Raw genomic sequence first — 18,348 nt, forward strand, 5'->3', positions numbered from 1 at the left:
CACATTCCAAAAACATACAAACTGGTAGGTTAATTCACGCTTGCATATTGCTCCTTGTGTACAGGCGAGAAGTGGAATTCAGAGGGAGCTGACTGGAAAACAGGGAAATAGAAACTGGAATTAAGATGGGGAGGGGAGACTGATGGGTTTGCATGGACTCAGTCATAGTTATGGTTGCCATGTTGTATCTCTCTATGACTCCACACCTTTATTCAACAAATGAACAAATTTGCATTTTGATAGCAACTTAATCCCTGTGCAGCCTATGAAGTTCTGAAACTTTGGAAGCACAGCAAGTACACTCACAGAAAATACCAAGGTGATAATGAGTAGATAACTCTTCTTGGTTTAAGGAGAAATGCTGATCAAAACCCAGGGATAACTTTCTACACATCCACAAAATGCAGTAGAGTCCATACGCCCAAACCAGTGAAAGAGTGTATTTCCAACTGCATCGACCTCCCTCAGTACGGAACTGACTGCTAGCCTAAACTCGAGGTAGTGCCCAGCCAAGAGGGATTGGAACCAGGCATGAGTGCTCCCAGCTCAGGAACAACTGACCAGTGTGATGTGATCAAAATCCATACTTGTGTTACAACTGGGACCATCAACCATTTTTCATGCAACGATTTCTTCAGAAAGACATAATTCATAGTTTAACACAATCAATTCTTTATGAAACTATATCAGATGTTCCAATTAACTCATTTCTATGTATTCAAGTTCCTGTCTGAAGCCAAGGGTGCTGGTGTTGTGTACTGAATCTGAATTTTACTCCAGAGACAGTGTAAAAATTAATCTTCTTATAGTATATTGCTTTTTCAATGAGGATAGAAACTGCCCCTAGACTTTCCCTCCATTTAAATTATGCTTCTGGGATTTCTTATCTTTCTCCACAGACACCAGCTAAGCCGCTTAAAGGAAATGAAGTTTGTTTCCTCCCTTCTGTTAACAAGGTATATCAAACCACAAAGCAGTTTTTTCTCTTTACCCTGGAAGAAATGCTGTCCCAAATCCTGAGCTAATGTACAGTGAAAACTGATAATCTGTTTAGTAATCTGGCTGACCAAGTCATGTTATTTATACCTCCTTCCTAACTGGGCAGCTAGTTCACACACTCCCCTTCCCACACACCTGACCTCTCAGTTCACACACCTCTTTTGAACTTATCTGATTTACTGGAAAATTTATAATGTTTCTCTTGCGATCGCAAGACCCTGTTGGACATTGATAATGTATGATGCCGCAAGCCAGTTTCCATTGTTTGGTGGTAAGACAGGTGGCATGAGAGCTGCGTAGCCTCAGTTGTAGCGAGGACCAGGCTTTCCTGCTGCTGCAGTCCAGGTGAGGAAATGCTGAAGGCGGTATAGTGTGGCGTCCATGCTTGGCTGGGGGCTGGCCTCTCCCATTGGTGCTGCCTGCCAGTGTTCGATTGATGGAATGACAGGCAGGATTGCCAGAAACTGTACCATCAATTTGCCAGACATGTCACTCAGGGTCTTAAGACTATTACTGGGGTTTTTTTACATGGTTATGTTTTTTTTTGCTTGCTATTTTGAAAGTACTGTGTATGTTTTGCACCTTGGCCCCAGTGGAATGCTGTTTCATTCGGCTGCACTCATGTATGGTTGAAAGAAATGTGCTGGGATATCAAGAGAAATATTATCCAACAGTATGGACAATCTGGAGCCACAAGAGACCACAAATGCTGGAATCTGAAGCAACACACAAATCACTGGAGGAACTTGATGGGTCAGGCAGCATCGATGCAAGGAAATGGACAGTTGACGTTTGAGGTCGGGAATGGATAATCTGAGAGTCCAACACCACCAATGTGAATATTGCACAATGTTTTCATGGACCGTTTCCTTAATAAGAGCTTGTTTCCTGTGTTCTCTCATTGTTAAAATAATACCAACAGGACAAAGATACAACCGAGAACTGCAATGTGCCACTCTACATATCATTTCTGTTCACCAATAATAATGCTGGGGGCAACTCAAAATGTAATTTACTCCAATAAATCCTTTCTCAACAATGTAATTATTTGGGAGAAACCCCTTTACCCAATGTGCTTATTATGTGGAAATGCTATCCTGGACAACAGCCGATGGAACACAATAAACGAGAACTGAGGAACCCGAGATAAAGCTGAAGAGACCTAGAAGGAGCTTCTTACAAATTATTTGGGCCATAAGGCCTGCCTCTATACTGTGGCTATGAAGAGGTGTTCAATGGACTTAGATTGTTTTCTACGAAGTGTTGGAGGGTGAGGAAAGACCCAATGGAGTTTCATAAAATTATCAGAGGCAGAGATAGAATAGACAATCGATGTCTTTTTTCCAAGATATGACTCTCAAATGCTAGAGAATATAACTTTCAGGTGAGAGGGGGAAAGTTCAAAAAGAGATGTGTGCAGTAATTTTGTTTTGAAAGCTCAAGAGTGCTGGGTGCTTGGAAGGGGTAGAGGAAGAAACTGAAACAAGTGGCATTTAAGTAGTATTTTGACAAGCATATCAGGGAATGAAGGAATATGGATCATGTGCAGACAGACATATTTAATAAGGCATCAAAGTTAGTGCTTTAATGCAGTATCACATGGTTGAATACATGACTATAAGGTGTAGGAGCAGAATTAGGCCATTCAGCCCATCTGGTCTGTTCTAACATCCAATCACAGCTGATTTCTTTTCCCTTCCAACCCTATTTTCCTGCCTTCTCCCATAATATTTGACACTCCAATTAACCAAAAATCCATCAATTTCCATTTTAGGGGGAGGGAGGGAACATCAACTCAGACGATGAGAGGCCTGCATCGGGCATTTTAAATATACCCAATGGTGTAGCTTCCATCAGGCATATAAAGCAGCGAGAGCAACATGGAATAAAATTAATCATTAAAAGACATCAAGACCAAATGCCTTCAACATAGACTAAGAAGCTGTACCCAGCTGAGACCAAGGACAAACTTTGATCCTTGTCTAATTCAGATGTTCCAAGCTATTGTAGTGCATGTGAGCAGTTAGCCTCAGTGTCCAATGAGTAATGGGTTGGGGGGGGGGAAATATCTTGCATTTCAGCAAACACCTTCATTACAAAGGAGTGAAGGCATTCAGAGAGGAAGGGAAGAAGTTTACAAGGTACTGCTCTGAAGCAAGATGGGTTTCCAAAAAGGTCTCACTTTAAATTTTCAACCATTCAACTATTTAAAGGGTACCTCTACAAATGGGTTAGCATTAAAGAGGGCCCCCAGAGACTGTCAAAACTTAGAAAGTGCCTAAGCATCGGTCATTATTGAAAGAAGAGGCCCAGAGAGATCACAATATTTAGAGGGAGTCTTAAGGAGTATGTAAAGGGAAATAAAGGTTGTGTGGAAGTTTAGAGGGCATGCCTAGAAATATGTCCATATTTAAAAGGGAAGTCATTCAGAATGTATCAATACTTAGTGGGATGATGTAAGGGAAGATGCCACAGTCATTAAGTGCCAATATTTACAAGGTCTCGAGGTGCTAAATGGAATCATTTGCACAGAATAAGTTTGCCAGGTGTGACACATGGAATGCATCACATAGAGACCAACAGAGCAAGGGTTTAGCTACATTATCATGGCAGATGGCTATCAAGAACAGGGAGAAAAGGGTTATGTGTGTGTCTGTGGTGGGGTGGGGTGGGGTGCAAGAAGGGCAGACACTGTATTGGATTACATTGAGGAGAAGCAACATCTTCCCCAGACAACTCCACATCCAAGATTCAACCTAATGAGGCTTTTGTTGAGGATTGTGTACAATATACAAGGATACCTTTTACTTGTAAATCAACGGCGAAATTCTGGTGATTTATTAAGCATGCCCTTTACAACAGTTAGACACTTCCATGAAAAATTGCTACCAATATACATCAGAGGCTAAGAAAAGCCACAGCAAGGTTTGTTTACTTCTGCTCAGGAGCTAGGCCATGAGGCATCAGACATATATGGAACTAATGCTGACACGGTGCTGGCAAGAGATTTATTTTCAGCAGGATCACGAATACCATCTCTGTTTGTCATTCCACTTCTCACATGACATGTCACAGAAGAACTGTTCAGAACATTTCTTTAGAGGGAAAGCAAAGCCATCAATCTATTTATTTCTTCAGAAAATTATCCCCTCCATGGAGTCCGTTCTCTTTAGGGTTATTGTTCCAGGACCAGTGGCCACTGTAACTCCTGTCAAATGGAAGTTCTTCATGGTCAGGAAAATCAAGGAGCTATGTTTGATTCTTTGCTCTTGCTCGAGTCCCAAATATGTGCATTTTTTAAAAAATGTGTCGGGGGAAATCACGTGTTCCTGGGTGGAAGAGTGTAGAAGAGTGTTATTACCAAATGATATTTATGTTAACGGATCATCTAATGAGCAGGTCCCAATGGGGGGTGGACGATAGGGGTAGAGAGTGACCCTTCAGCTGCAGAATAGTGACTGGAGTAATTATTTTGTTACCTTAAATCACACTAAATCTGTGCTGTTGTTTTAAAAAAAAACAAACTCAGTTAACCTCATTCCATAGCTCTTTCCCTTCGAGTGTCTATCCAATTCCATTCTGAAGGCCAAACTATCCAAACTGCAAATATTTCTGGGCACACAGTCCGGCAGGAGATACACAATGGGCCAACCCCACCCCTCAAGGTTTGACTAGATACCCCAATTGCACTGCAAACCCATGGCGTACAACACAGTCTGATAATTGAGCCAGATGCTAAACCATCAAGACTCCCAAACAATTACATGCCGGATTAGAGCCTTACTGTAGCTTTTTGGGCTTCTTCCGAGGAAGCGACATTCCTAATCTGCCTTATATGCATTTCCTGCCAGAACAATTTTCTGCATTGTATAGTAAGGAACCCAACTGAGGCTAGTTAGGTACAGACAACGTGGATGGGCCAAACTAGCTCTACCTACACCCGTTCAATAAAATAGCCAATCCAGGTTCTTAAAATTAGATCACACTACTTGTCTGAACTTCAGGACTAATGGCCTAAAAGCATTAGGAATTTGCTGTTCCCTTCAAAAAAAAAAAAATCAAACATTTTTATATACAGGTAAAATTGAGGTACTACACAGATGACTGAAATAGCACATGCTATACGATGGCTGTGAAAGCAGGCAAACCGGCCTGTATAAAATTCTGCACGTTATCGGAAGTCATCATATTCGGTATTTTCCATTGCAACACAATAACAGATAACATATGAGAAAATACATTCCTAGCCTACTATAAATAACGTAAGGAATAAGGCCACTAGCCCGTTCCCTGGTGGGATCACTCAATTTGGAAACACTGCACATCTCTGATTGAATGTGTTTGCAGCTGTGACATGCAGTGACTATTTAAGAAACGCTTTACATGCACGTTAAAGTTGCTGGGTAAGGTTTTATAATTAACAAGTGACAGAGTGTCCCCTCAACATGAAAACAGACTTAAAAGCCCCACCTGCCTTTTCAGATGATTTTTTAAGATCTCATAACAATCGAAAATACAGGAATTAATGCTAAGCTCATGACTCACACATCGCAATGTCTAATACCACTTCCAGAAGCAACAGCCAGCATTATATCTGACTGACATTGCACAGAAGTGGTATAATTACAACCACTTTTATAAAACTATTTAGTATTCTTATGTGATAATGTGCCACATAAATACTAAGGTTCTTTTTGATTTTTGATTCAACCATTGTCTGGAGATAGATGGCATTGGGATTGTAAGGAACTTGCAAATGTAAATTCTATCCAGCTGCGATATTAATTAAAATACCTTTTATTTCCCCACATCATACTCTACAGAAGTGCTCTAATCATGTAAACGAATATTAGGAATGATGAAAGGTTGTCTTTCATACTCACACTTTCTGCAATACCTTCAAGTTAGACATTTTTTTTACAAAAATATTTAAGTAATTTTCCTTACATATTGGAGGCTGACCTGTTAGATACTATTATCAGTATGAATCCTTTGATTAAGGGTTCTATTGGAAGAATTTATAATTTATTATTACAATGGGATGAGCATCCTTTATCTAAGATTAAACAGGATTGGGAAAAGGAAATCAATTTGACTTTTATGACGGAGGATTGGATGTGGATTTTGAAGTTAGTTAACTCTTCTTCAATTTGTGCTAGCTATTCATTGATTCAACTTAAAATTGTACATAGTTATCATTTGATGAAGGAGAGAATTTCTAAAATCTTTTCTAATGTTGATAGTCATTGTGATAGATGTAAAACTGAGATAGCTACACTGACACATATGTTTTGGTCTTGTTCTATGTTAGAACAGTTCTGGAAGTCGGTTTTTTCAACAATTTCTAAAGCACTTAAAATTAATCTACAACCTAATAAATTAACTGTGCTTTTTGGAATAATTCCTCAAAATATTCATGGTATTTCTGTGTCTGACCAACTTGTTATTGCATTTGTTACATTGATAGCTAGGAGGGCCATTTTGTTGAAGTGGAAGGATACATCAGCTCCCACTTTGTCACAATGGTTCTCTCAAGTGATTCTATGTCTTAGTTTGGAGAAAATTAGAAGTTAAACCTTTGAACCTTTATTTGATTTTGAGAAAAGATGGGGTTCATTTGCTTGTTATCATTTGAGCTAATTGATATAATTTTTCCACGATCTAATTGCAAATTTTTAGTATATTTTCTTTTCTTGCTGGCGGTTTGATGTTTATTTTCAGAAGCTTTTTGTATGACACATGGCTCCGGGGTTGTACACTTAATGGGTTCTTTTTTTTTCCTCACTTTTCTGCTTAGTAGGTTTTTTTGTTATCACAAAATTTTTTTTCAATCTTTAAGATAATGCCTTTGAGACATTGTAAGTGTTGTTACTTCAATGTACTCATGTTATTTTTCTCTGTATAATATAACAATAAAAAGATTTGAAAAGAAAAAGGTTGAGTATAGATTATCAAAGAGCATGTTAAGGATGCAGAATGGCAGTGGCAGTGGGATCTTGTATTTCTGAATCACAGCATACAAAAGTCCTCTGATTATAGTAAACACGAGATTCTGCAGTTGCTGAAAATCCAGAACAACACACACAAGTTGCTGGAGGAACTCAGCAAGTCAGGCAGTATCTATTGAAATGAATAAACAGTCCAGGTTTCAGGCCAAGATGTTTCATCTGGACGGAAAAGGAAATAAGGAGAGGCCAGAATACATTTTGGGGGGAGTGGTGGAGAGGAGTACAAATTACCCATGATAGATGAAACCAGGTGAGGGGGGAAGGGTGTATGAAGTAAGAAGCCAGGAGGTGATAGGTGGAAGTAGTGAAGGGCTAAAGAAGGAATTTGATAGGAGAGGACCTCACCTGGTTTCACCTGCCCCTCCCCTCCCCACCTTATTCTGACTTCTTTCTCCTTCCTTTCCAAGCCTGATGAAGGGTCTCGGCCTGAAACATCCACTGTTTATTCCTCTCCATAGATGAGACCTGACTTCCTCCAGCATTTTGTGTGTTCTCCTCGGATTATAATCATTGATTCCCATCCAAGTTAGCTGTGCATAAATTCACAGTTTTCATTTCAAAAGATATTTAATTGCCTGGAAAGTGTCAAAGTTTCCCCATGGTCATTAAAGATGTTACGGTAAAAATAAGACCTTGATTTAGGACACTATCTGAAAAGCAGTTCATTTTCCCACCTGTATCCCACATCAGTTGTTGTAAATACAGAAATTCTAACAGGTGTACAGCATGGAAATTTTGACCCGAGTAATCCCACTTCCCTGCAAACTCTTTCTTGGCAGATGCTTATCCAGCTCCCCCTTCAATGGAACAATTGGATCTGCCCTGACTACAGTCTCAGCAATTCATTTGACATGTCTGATTTAAAGACAAAGATGAAAGATTAGCTTTATTTGTCACATGTGCATTAAGGCATACAAGGAAATGTATCATTTTGCATCAAGGATCAACAGTTCAAGGATCGTGCTGGGGGCAGCCCACAGATGTCACCATGCTTCTGGCACCAACATAGAAACATAGAAAATAGGTGCAGGAGTAGGCCATTCGGCCCTTCGAGCCTGCACCGCCATTTATTATGATCATGGCTGATCATCCAACTCAGAGCCCTGCACCAGCCTTCCCTCCATTTCCCCTGATCCCTGTAGCCACAAGGGCCATATCTAACTCCCTCTTAAATATAGCCAATGAACTGGCCCCAACTGTTTCCTGTGGCAGAGAATTCCACAGATTCACCACTCTCTGTGTGAAGAAGTTTTTCCTAATCTCGGTCCTAAAAGGCTTCCCCTTTATCCTCAATCTGTGACCCCTCGTTCTGGACTTCCCCAACATCAGGAACAATCTTCCTGCATCTAGCCTGTCCAATCCCTTTAGGATTTTATACATTTCAATCAGATCCCCCCTCAATCTTCTAAATTCCAACGAGTACAACCCAGTTCATCCAGTCTTTCTTCATATGAAAGTCCTGCCATCCCAGGAATCAATCTGGTGAACCTTCTTTGTACTCCCTCTATGGCAAGGATGTCTTTCCTCAGATTAGGGGACCAAAACTGCACACAATACTCCAGGTGTGGTCTCACCAAGGCCTTATACAACTGCAGTAGTACCTCCCTGCTCCTGTACTCGAATCCTCTCGCTATAAATGCCAGCATACCATTCGCCTTTTTCACCGCCTGCTGTACCTGCATGCCCACTTTCAATGACTGGTGTATAATGACACCCAGGTCTCGTTGCACCTCCCCTTTTCCTAATCGGCCACCATTCAGATAATAATCTGTTTTCCTATTTTTGCCACCAAAGTGGATAACTTCACATTTATCCACATTAAATTGCATCTGCCATGAATTTGCCCACTCACCCAACCTATCCAAGTCACCCTGCATCCTCCTCACAGCTAACGCTGCTGCCCAACTTCGTGTCATCCGCAAACTTGGAGATGCTGCATTTAATTCCCTCATCTAAGTCATTAATATATATTGTAAACAACTGGGGTCCCAGCACTGAGCCTTGCGGTACCCCACTAGTCATTGCCTGCCATTCTGAAAAGGTTCCGTTTATTCCCACTCTTTGCTTCCTGTCTGCTAACCAATTCTCTATCCACATCAATACCTTACCCCCAATACCGTGTGCTTTAAGTTTGCACACTAATCTCCTGTGTGGGACCTTGTCAAAAGCCTTCTGAAAATCCAAATATACCACATCCACTGGTTCTCCCCTATCCACTCTACTAGTTACATCCTCAAAAAATTCTATGAGAATCGTCAGACATGACTTTCCTTTCACAAATCCATGCTGACTTTGTCCGATCATTTCACCACTTTCCAAATGTGCTGTCATCACATCTTTGATAATTGACTCCAGCAGTTTCCCCACCACCGACGTTAGGCTAACCGGTCTATAATTCCCCGGTTTCTCTCTCTCTCCTTTTTTAAAAAGTGGGGTTACATTAGCCACCCTCCAATCCTCAGGAACTGGTCCAGAATCTAACGAGTTTTGAAAAATTATCACTAATGCATCCACTATTTCTTGGGCTATTTCCTTAAGCACTCTGGGATGCAGACCATCTGGCCCTGGGGATTTATCTGCCTTTAATCCCTTCAATTTATCCAACACCACTTCCCTACTAACATGTATTTCGCTCAGTTCCTCCATCTCACTGGACCCTCTGTCCCCTACTATTTCTGGAAGATTATTTATGTCTTCCTTAGTGAAGACAGAACCAAAGTAATTATTCAGTTGGTCTGCCATGTCCTTGCTCCCCATAATCAATTCACCTGTTTCTGTCTGCAGGGGACCTACATTTGTCTTTACCAGTCTTTTCCTTTTTATATATCTATAAAAGCTTTTACAGTCAGTTTTTATGTTCCCTGCCAGTTTTCTCCCATAATCTTTTTTCCCCTTCCTAATTAAGCCCTTTGTCCTCCTCTGCTGAACTCTGAATTTCTCCCAGTCCTCTGGTGAGCCACTTTTTCTGGCTAATTTGTATGCTTCTTCTTTGGAATTGATACTGTCCCTAATTTCTCTTGTCAGCCACGGGTGCACTACCTTCCTTGATTTATTCTTTTGCCAAACTGGGATGAACAATTGTTGTAGTTCATCCATGCAACCTTTAAATGCTTGCCATTGCATATCCACCATCAATCCTTTAAGTGTCATTTGCCAGTCTATCTTAGCTAATTCACGTCTCATACCTTCAAAGTTACCCCTCTTTAAGTTCAGAACCTTTGTTTCTGAATTAACTATGTCACTCTCCATCTTAATGAAGAATTCCACCATATTATGGTCACTCTTACCCAAGGGGCCTCTCACGACAAGATTGCTAATTAACCCTTCCTCATTGCTCAAAACCGAGTCCAGAATAGCCTGCTCTCTAGTTGGTTCCTCGACATGTTGGTTCAAAAAACCATCCCGCATACATTCCAAGAAATCCTCTTCCTCAGCACCTTTACCAATTTGGTTCACCCAATCTACATGTAGATTGAAGTCGCCCATTATAACTGCTGTTCCTTTATTGCACACATTTCTAATTTCCTGTTTAATACCATCTCCGACCTCACTACTACTGTTAGGTGGCCTGTACACAACTCCCACCAGCGTTTTCTGCCCCTTAGTGTTATGCAGCTCTACCCATATCGATTCCACATCTTCCCGGTTTATGTCCTTCCTTTCTATTGCGTTAATCTCATCTTTAACCAGCAACGCCACCCCACCTCCTTTTCTTTCATGTCTATCCCTCCTGAATATTGAATATCCCTGAACGTTGAGCTCCCATCCTTGGTCACCCTGGAGCCATGTCTCTGTGATCCCAACTATATCATAATCATTAATAACAATCTGCACTTTCAATTCATCCACCTTATTACGAATGCTCCTTGCATTGACACACAAAGCCTTCAGGCGCTCTTTTACAACTCTCTTAGCCCTTATACAATTATGTTGAAAAGTGGCCCTTTTTGATGCTTGCCCTGGATCTGTCGGCCTGCCACTTTTACTTTTCTCCTTACTACTTTTTGCTTCTACCCTCACTTTACACCCCCGTCTCTCTGCACTGGTTCCCATCCCCCTGCTGTGAACTAACCTCCTCTCGTCTAGCCTCTTTAATTTGATTCCCACCCCCCAACCATTCTAGTTTAAAGTCACCTCAGTAGCCCTTGCTAATCTCCCTGCCAGGATATTGGTTCCCCCTAGGATTCAAGTGTAACCCGTCCTTTTTGTACAGGTCACTCCTGTGCCAAAAGAGGTCCCAACATAGCATGCCCACAACTCACTTAACCCCAACCCTAATCATACACCTTTGAACTGTGGGAGGAAACTGGAGCACCTGGAGGAAACCCACGTGGCCACAGGGAGAACATACAAACTCCTTACAGACAGCATCCAGATTTGAACCCCTATCTATGATAGTTGGTGCTGTAAAGTGTTAGACTATGATAGCAAAGAGACAATTTATATTGTTTCCTCCCATTCTTCCTATAAAATGTAGATCATATTTGTCATGTTACCTGTAAATTTCATACATTTCATCTGTTACCTGTAGGACCTTTCCACCAACCTGCCTGTACCTCCTTAATTCTATTTCCAGCCTCCTCAACGTCCACTATACCTCCCAGTTTTGAGAAGGGAAATTTCCTCAACCTAGGCCGATGGATATTCCAAAAGCAAAGATTCAAACACAGCTGAGGGATTTAAAGTTGGTGATTTTTTTCCCCTTAGGGAAGAAGGTAGAGACATAAAAGCCAGAAAAGACCTTCTACAGGAGAAGGCATGAATGGCTCTTGTAGGAGCCAACAGGCACTAGAGCTGCAATCCTTGACCTGCTGTCTCTCATTTGGCTAATTCTGCTCTGCACTGCTGAATCTGACATATTGTCACCTAGTTTCCAGGTAATGCTCAAAGTTGATGAGATGGGTAAACACAGAAGATGAAACATTGCCAGCCATTTATAACTGGCTTCATTAGAAGATCAGAGGTTTAAGGATGGCCTACAAGCTCATTCCATTCATTCTCTATAAAAACCTAATTATACTACTTAATGCACAGCCACAATAATAAAACACATTTTGCCCGTTTACTGAATAAGAATACATCTGGAGCAAACTATATTAACACAAAACTAAAATTGCTTGGTGACTGTCACAGTGCATGCACTATAATGTAACAGGTTATCGAATTTGATTAAAGTTGACTCTCCTAATGTGTTCCTAATGTTGCTCATTTGTCAAGAAAGGCACGGCGGCGTCTACACTTTCTGAGGAGATTGAGGTCTGCAAGGCGTCCAGCCTCCATTCTAACAACTTTCTACAAGAGAATCATGGAGAGTGTCCTGTCTGGCTGCATCATTGTGTGCTACGGAGGCTGCAAGGATTCAGACTGCAAGAAAATAGTAAAACCACTGACAGGATCACTGGGATTTACTGGGAACACTATATGAATGGCCTGAATCATTGTTGAGGATCCCTATTACCTATCTCACAACCTCTGACCTACTACCGTCAGGGAAGAGGTACAGGAGCACCAGGACTAGGACTTCCAGACTGGCTAACATCTTCTTCCCTCAGACCCTACCACTACTGAGGACTCATCACTAGGGCAGTATGCTGTTTACTGTATGTACTATTCACCTGTGCTGTACACTTCACATGCATTTTGAATTACATTTTAACCTGTATGTGGTAATATTTTTGTTTTACGTGCTGTGTGTGATACACATTTTGTGGGTGTTCTGTGGTCTGGAGGAGCGTTGGTTATATAGGCGTATAACTACAGTCAGATTACAATAAACTTGAACTTGATGAGAGTTCACAAAAATGATTTAAAATTGTGCAGTGCAATATTTGCAACAACTCATTAGAAGCTTGTTAATGGCACCTCAGGACAGTTTCTGGCAAGGCGCATTGTGAAGTGGCCCAGGATACCAGTACTACGTGGCATTAGCATTGAGTTTTGCCTTGAAAATTTAGCAATTTAGCAAATTTACTGCACAATCTCAGAGAGATGCTCATCTTTCCCTCCCCACCAATTCCTCACTGACCACATTCATAGATGCATGCCTGTTCTTTGCAGAGTTTTGGCCCTATTCCTATACACCCAGATTAATAGAGGTACTTTAAACCCCCTTACCCCATCTTTCTGGGTGGGGAAATGATTTCCTTGGGAATAAATCTCAAAGAAGGACCTTCAAGCAGGTAGAGGTGTAGGAGGAAGACTGACATTGCTCCATTCAACGATCGAAATGACACTGAATATTCCAGAACACCATTATCCCGCAGACTCACTGCTTCCATAGATGCTAAGCCTATTACTGACACTTCAGTGCTCCACTGTTCCATCTCACCCAGAGTATATCCCACAGAGCCACATTGTGTTCACCTGTACACACAAAATGCTGGAGAGTGAGGAGGAGGGAAAGATAGATGTGCTTGATGGTGAGGCTTCATTGCAGATGGCAGAAGTTACAGAGAATTATGTGCTGGACACAGAGGCTAGTGGGGTGGCAGGTGAGGCCAAAGGAACACGATCCCTGGCAGGGTGGCGGGCGGATGGGGTAAGGGCAGACATGCACGAAATGGAAGAGATGTGGATAAGGGCTGTGTTGATGGCGGAGGAAGGGAAGCCCTTTTCTTTGGAGGAGGAGGGCACCTCCTTCATTCTGGAATGAAAAGCCTCACTCTGAGAGCAGATGCAGCAGAGATGGAGGAACTGAGAGAAGGGGATGGCATTTTTACAAGTGACAGGGTGGGAAGAGGTATAGTCCGGGTAGCTATCAGAATCAGTGAGTCTTTATAGAAGATAGCAGTAGATTGCCTGTCTCCAGAGATGGAGACAGAGAGATTAAGAAAGGGGAGAGAGGTGTCAGAAATGGACCAAGCAAATTTGAGGTCAGGGTGAAAGTTGGAGGCAAAGTTGCATCTGGAAGGTTAGTGTGCAGACAGCATTGTATTTTGACTGATTGGTATTCTACACCCAATGTATTTACACAACATTTACCAATGAATAGAAAATGTTTAAATTACACACATCAATAACTACAGATAATTGATGCAAAACAGAAACTTCAACTAATCTTATAATTCTTAGCGTTGTTTGTGCAAGCCAACTCTTCACAAATTACAGACAATTTTATAATCAGGAAATCACTGTGTAAATTGGTCTTTCCTGTCTCCATTTCCTGTTTTGCATGAGTTAACAAACTATTTTTATGGACAGCTTTATCAGTACTATTATGTTTTACCTCGGCAGTCTCTCAGGATTGAGAATGTCTTGCAATCACATTAGTTTTGTGGTCCCAATGAAGCAGCTGGGTGGGGATTTGCATGCCTGCTCAACACCACTTCTCACTTCACTGCACCCTGGGCAATACACTGCAATGCAAGTGCAAGCAAAGGGGACAGGGATGCACATCAGATTCCAGCACCAGGTTCCTGGCATAGCAGCAATGCTGGTAATTATCACCACGTTGTCATAGAAATGTACAAGGGGCCATTTTGACCCACCTTGCCCACACTAATCCCATTTTCCCCTCATTAGGATCATATCACTCTATGCCTTTCCAATCCAAGTATCTGCCCAAATGCACGTTAAATATTCTAATTGTATCTGCCTCCACCACCACCTCTGGCCGCTCATCCCAGATATTCACCACCCTGCATATGGAAAAACCACCCCTCAAATCCCCTTTAAATGTTTCCCCTCTCACCTTCAACCTGTGCCCTCTATTTCTATGCGCCCTGTCCTGATAAAAAGTTTGACTAACTTCTATAATTCACAGCTACCTGATTAACTTTGACTAACTCCCAGTTTAGAGCACCCTTCTGCTTCAAAACACCCACCATTGTCCCTGTACCAAAAAAGACCAAGGTAACATGTCTGAGTGACTGGCTTCCTGTTGCACTCACCTCAACAATAAGCAAATGCTTTGAGAGGCTGGTCAAGGACTACATCTGCAGCTTGCTACCACCCACACTGCACCCCCTACAATTCACCTACCGACACAACCAATCGACAGACGACGCAATAGCCACAGCTCTTCACACCGTCCTTACACATCTGGAGAAGAAGGATGCTTATGTGAGAATGCTGTTCTTAGACTACAGTTCAGCATTCAACACCATAATTCCCTCCAGGCTCAACAAGAAGCTCAGAGATCTTGACTTTCACCCTGCCTTGTGTAGCTGGATCCTGGACTTCCTGTCAGAACGCTGGCTGGTGGTAAGAGTGGGCTCCCTCACCTCCACCCCTCTGACTCTCAATAGAGGAGCCCCTCAGGGCTGTGTCCTAAGCCCCCTCCTCTGCACTCTGTATACCCATGACTGTGTCACCACTCACAGCTCCAGTCTGCTAATTAAATTTGCCAACAACATTATACTGATTGGCCTAATCTCAAACAACAACGAGGTAGCCTACAGAGAAGAAGTCATCTCTCTGACACAGTGGTGTCAAGAAAACAACCTCTCCCTCAATGTCACAAAAACAAAGGAGCTGGTTGTGGATTACAGGAGGAATGGAGACGGCTAACCCCTATTGACATCAATGGATCTGGGGTTGAGAGGGTAAAGAACTTCAAGTTCCTCGGAATACACATCACCGAGGATCTCATGTGGTCTGTACATATTGGCTATGTAGTGAAAGAAGCACAACAGCGCCTCTTTCACCTCAGACAGTTGTAGTTTGGTATGGGCCCCCAAATCCTTAGAACTTTCTACAGGGGCACAATTGAGAGCATCGTAACTGGCTGCATCACTGCCTGGTATGGGAACTGTACTTCCCTCAATCGCAGGACTCTACAGGAAGTGCTGCAGACAGCCCAGATGTGAACTTCCCACTTTTCAGGACCTTTACAAAGACAGGTGTGAGAAAAGGGCTCAAAGGATCATTGGAGACCCGAGTCATACCAACCACAAACTGATCCAGCCGCTACCATCCGGGAAACAGTGCCGCAGCATAAAAGCCAGGACCAACAGGCTCTGGGACAGCTTCTTCCACCAGGCCATCAGACTGACTAACTCATGCCGATACAATTATATTTCTATGTTATAATGACTGTCCTGTTGTACATACAATTTATTATAAATTATTACAAATTGCACATTTAGACAGAGATGTACCAAAGATCTTTACTCCTTGTGTATATGAAGGACGTAAGTAATAAAGTCAATTCAATTCAATATAATTTCACGAACCTCCCCTCGGCCTCCCATGGGCCAGTGATAGCTTATCTGAACTCTCCATTTAACTACAGTCCTCGATTTTAGGAAATTCTTCTGCACTCTCGCTCACGTTTTCTGCAGTGCAGTGACCGGAATTGTACACAATATTCTAATTGCAGTCTAACCAATGTATCATTATACTAATTATAATGGTCCCTCTTTGTATGAAATTGTGACATGCTATTCTTTGAAAACTATGTTCTGCATGAAGGAGCCAGTGTACTCATCAAATGATAAGTGAGCAATGTAATTATCAAAATGTAAATTATTTGACCCGAGAAAACTAGACATCCTCTTTAAGCACCTCCAAGCATTTTTGCTTATAGAAATCTTTTGTTATTGTTCCTTCCTGTGCTTTGTGGCGCATTGGGCTGCAAGCTTTTTTGGCATTTGTCTGTTTTTTACAAGGCCGAGTTGCTAGCTTGACATTCAACCCAGCACGGACGGAAAGCGTGCAAGGAGCCGGCCAGATTCAAACCACTCGCCTCGAGGTTCAGTGCTAATGCTGCTACACCACCGGCCGGCTATTAGAAATCTTTTAGCTTAATTACATGTCCTAAGGTGCCACACAGAATCAGGTTTATTATCACTACTTAAATGACGTGAAATTTGTTTTGTGGCAGCAGCACAATGCAAAGACATAAAACTACTGTAAATTACAAAAACAAAGAATTGAATGACGAGGCAGTGTTCATGGACCATTCAGAAATCTGATGGTGGAGGGGAAGAAAATCATTGCATTATTATTTCAGAGGATCTGTCCTGGGCCCAGCATACAAGTGCAATTGCAAAGAAAGGACAGCAGCGCCTCTACTTCCTTAGGAGTCTGCAGAGATTTGGCGTGACATCTTAAACGTTGACAAACTTCTTTTGATGTGTGGTGGAGAGTATATTGACTGGCTGCATCACAGCCTGGTATGGAAACACCAACGTCCTCAAACAAAAAATCCTACAAAAAAAAAAAATAGTGGATATGGCCCACTCCATCATGGGTAACCACCCCCCCACCTCCCCGCCTACCACCATTGAGCACATCTATGCTCTCTTCTCATTGCCACCATCAGGTAGAAGGTACAAGAGCCTCCAGACTTGCATCATTAGATTCAAGAACAGTTACTCCCCCCAACCATCAAGTTCTTGAACACAAGGGGATAACTACACTCATTTGCCCCATCATTGAAATGTTTCTACAACCGGTGATCTTACTTTAAGGACTCTTTATCTCATTATTTATTGCTATTTATTTATATTTTCATTTGCAGTTGATCTTTTAATGATCCTGTTATAGTTACTATTCTATAGATTTTGATGAGTGTACCCACAAGAAAATGAACCTCAGGGTGATTATGTATTTTGATAATAAAATTTACTTTGAACTCTGAGTTTGAGACTAAGCTCCTGTACCTCTTTCCCCTCACGGCAGTAACAAGGATAGGGCAAGTCCCATTTGGTAAGGGTCCTTAGTGATGGATGGCATCTTCTTGAGAGACGTCTTGAAGATGTCCTCATTGGTAATGATGCAATCTACAACACTCTGCCGCCTCTTATTATCTGATTATTGGAGTCTCTACACCAGGGTGTGATGCAACCAGTCAGAATGCTCTCTACCATAAATTTAGAGAAATTTGTAAGAGTTGAAGCACAAGTCTTCTCAAAATCCTAACAAAGTAGAGTCACTGGCATAGCTTATCTGTAGTTTCACCAATGTGTTGGGCCTTAGATAGATCCTCTGAGACGTTGACACCCAGGAACTGAGGCCGCTCACCCTTTCCACCACTGACCCCTTAATGAGGACTGGTGCACATTTTCCTGATTTCCCTTTCTGAAGTCCACAATCAATTCCTCGGTTACAGTTGTGTCACCAGGCAGATTGTGGGTTTAAATCCCACGCCACTTCAGTGCAATTTTCAGAGAAAGCAGCACCTTCAGAAGTGCCCTATTTGAGATCAGGCAAGGAACTAAAACCTCTGTGCTATTATGTGAACATAAAGCATCCTGTGCCTCTGTTGTAAATAGCAGGACGATTCTCTGCTCTGGCCTGGCTAACATTCACCCTTTAAGCTGAGAGAAAATCTGGTCAACATTAAATCATAGTCTGAGAGACCTCTGTGACCCTCAGGCTCGACCAGCATGGGTTTGTC

At 42.0% G+C, this 18,348-nt stretch overlaps 1 protein-coding gene across 8 annotated transcripts in view; it reads right to left on the bottom strand.

Moving 5' to 3' along the window:
• The window catches only part of usp28 (ubiquitin specific peptidase 28), a 118,497-nt gene that overhangs the window by 77,500 nt on the left and 22,649 nt on the right, over positions 1-18,348 (bottom strand). The window lies entirely within an intron of this gene.

This window comes from Mobula birostris, chromosome 20 (genome assembly GCF_030028105.1).
Source record: "Mobula birostris isolate sMobBir1 chromosome 20, sMobBir1.hap1, whole genome shotgun sequence".
Classification (NCBI taxonomy): Eukaryota; Metazoa; Chordata; class Chondrichthyes; order Myliobatiformes; family Myliobatidae; genus Mobula; species Mobula birostris.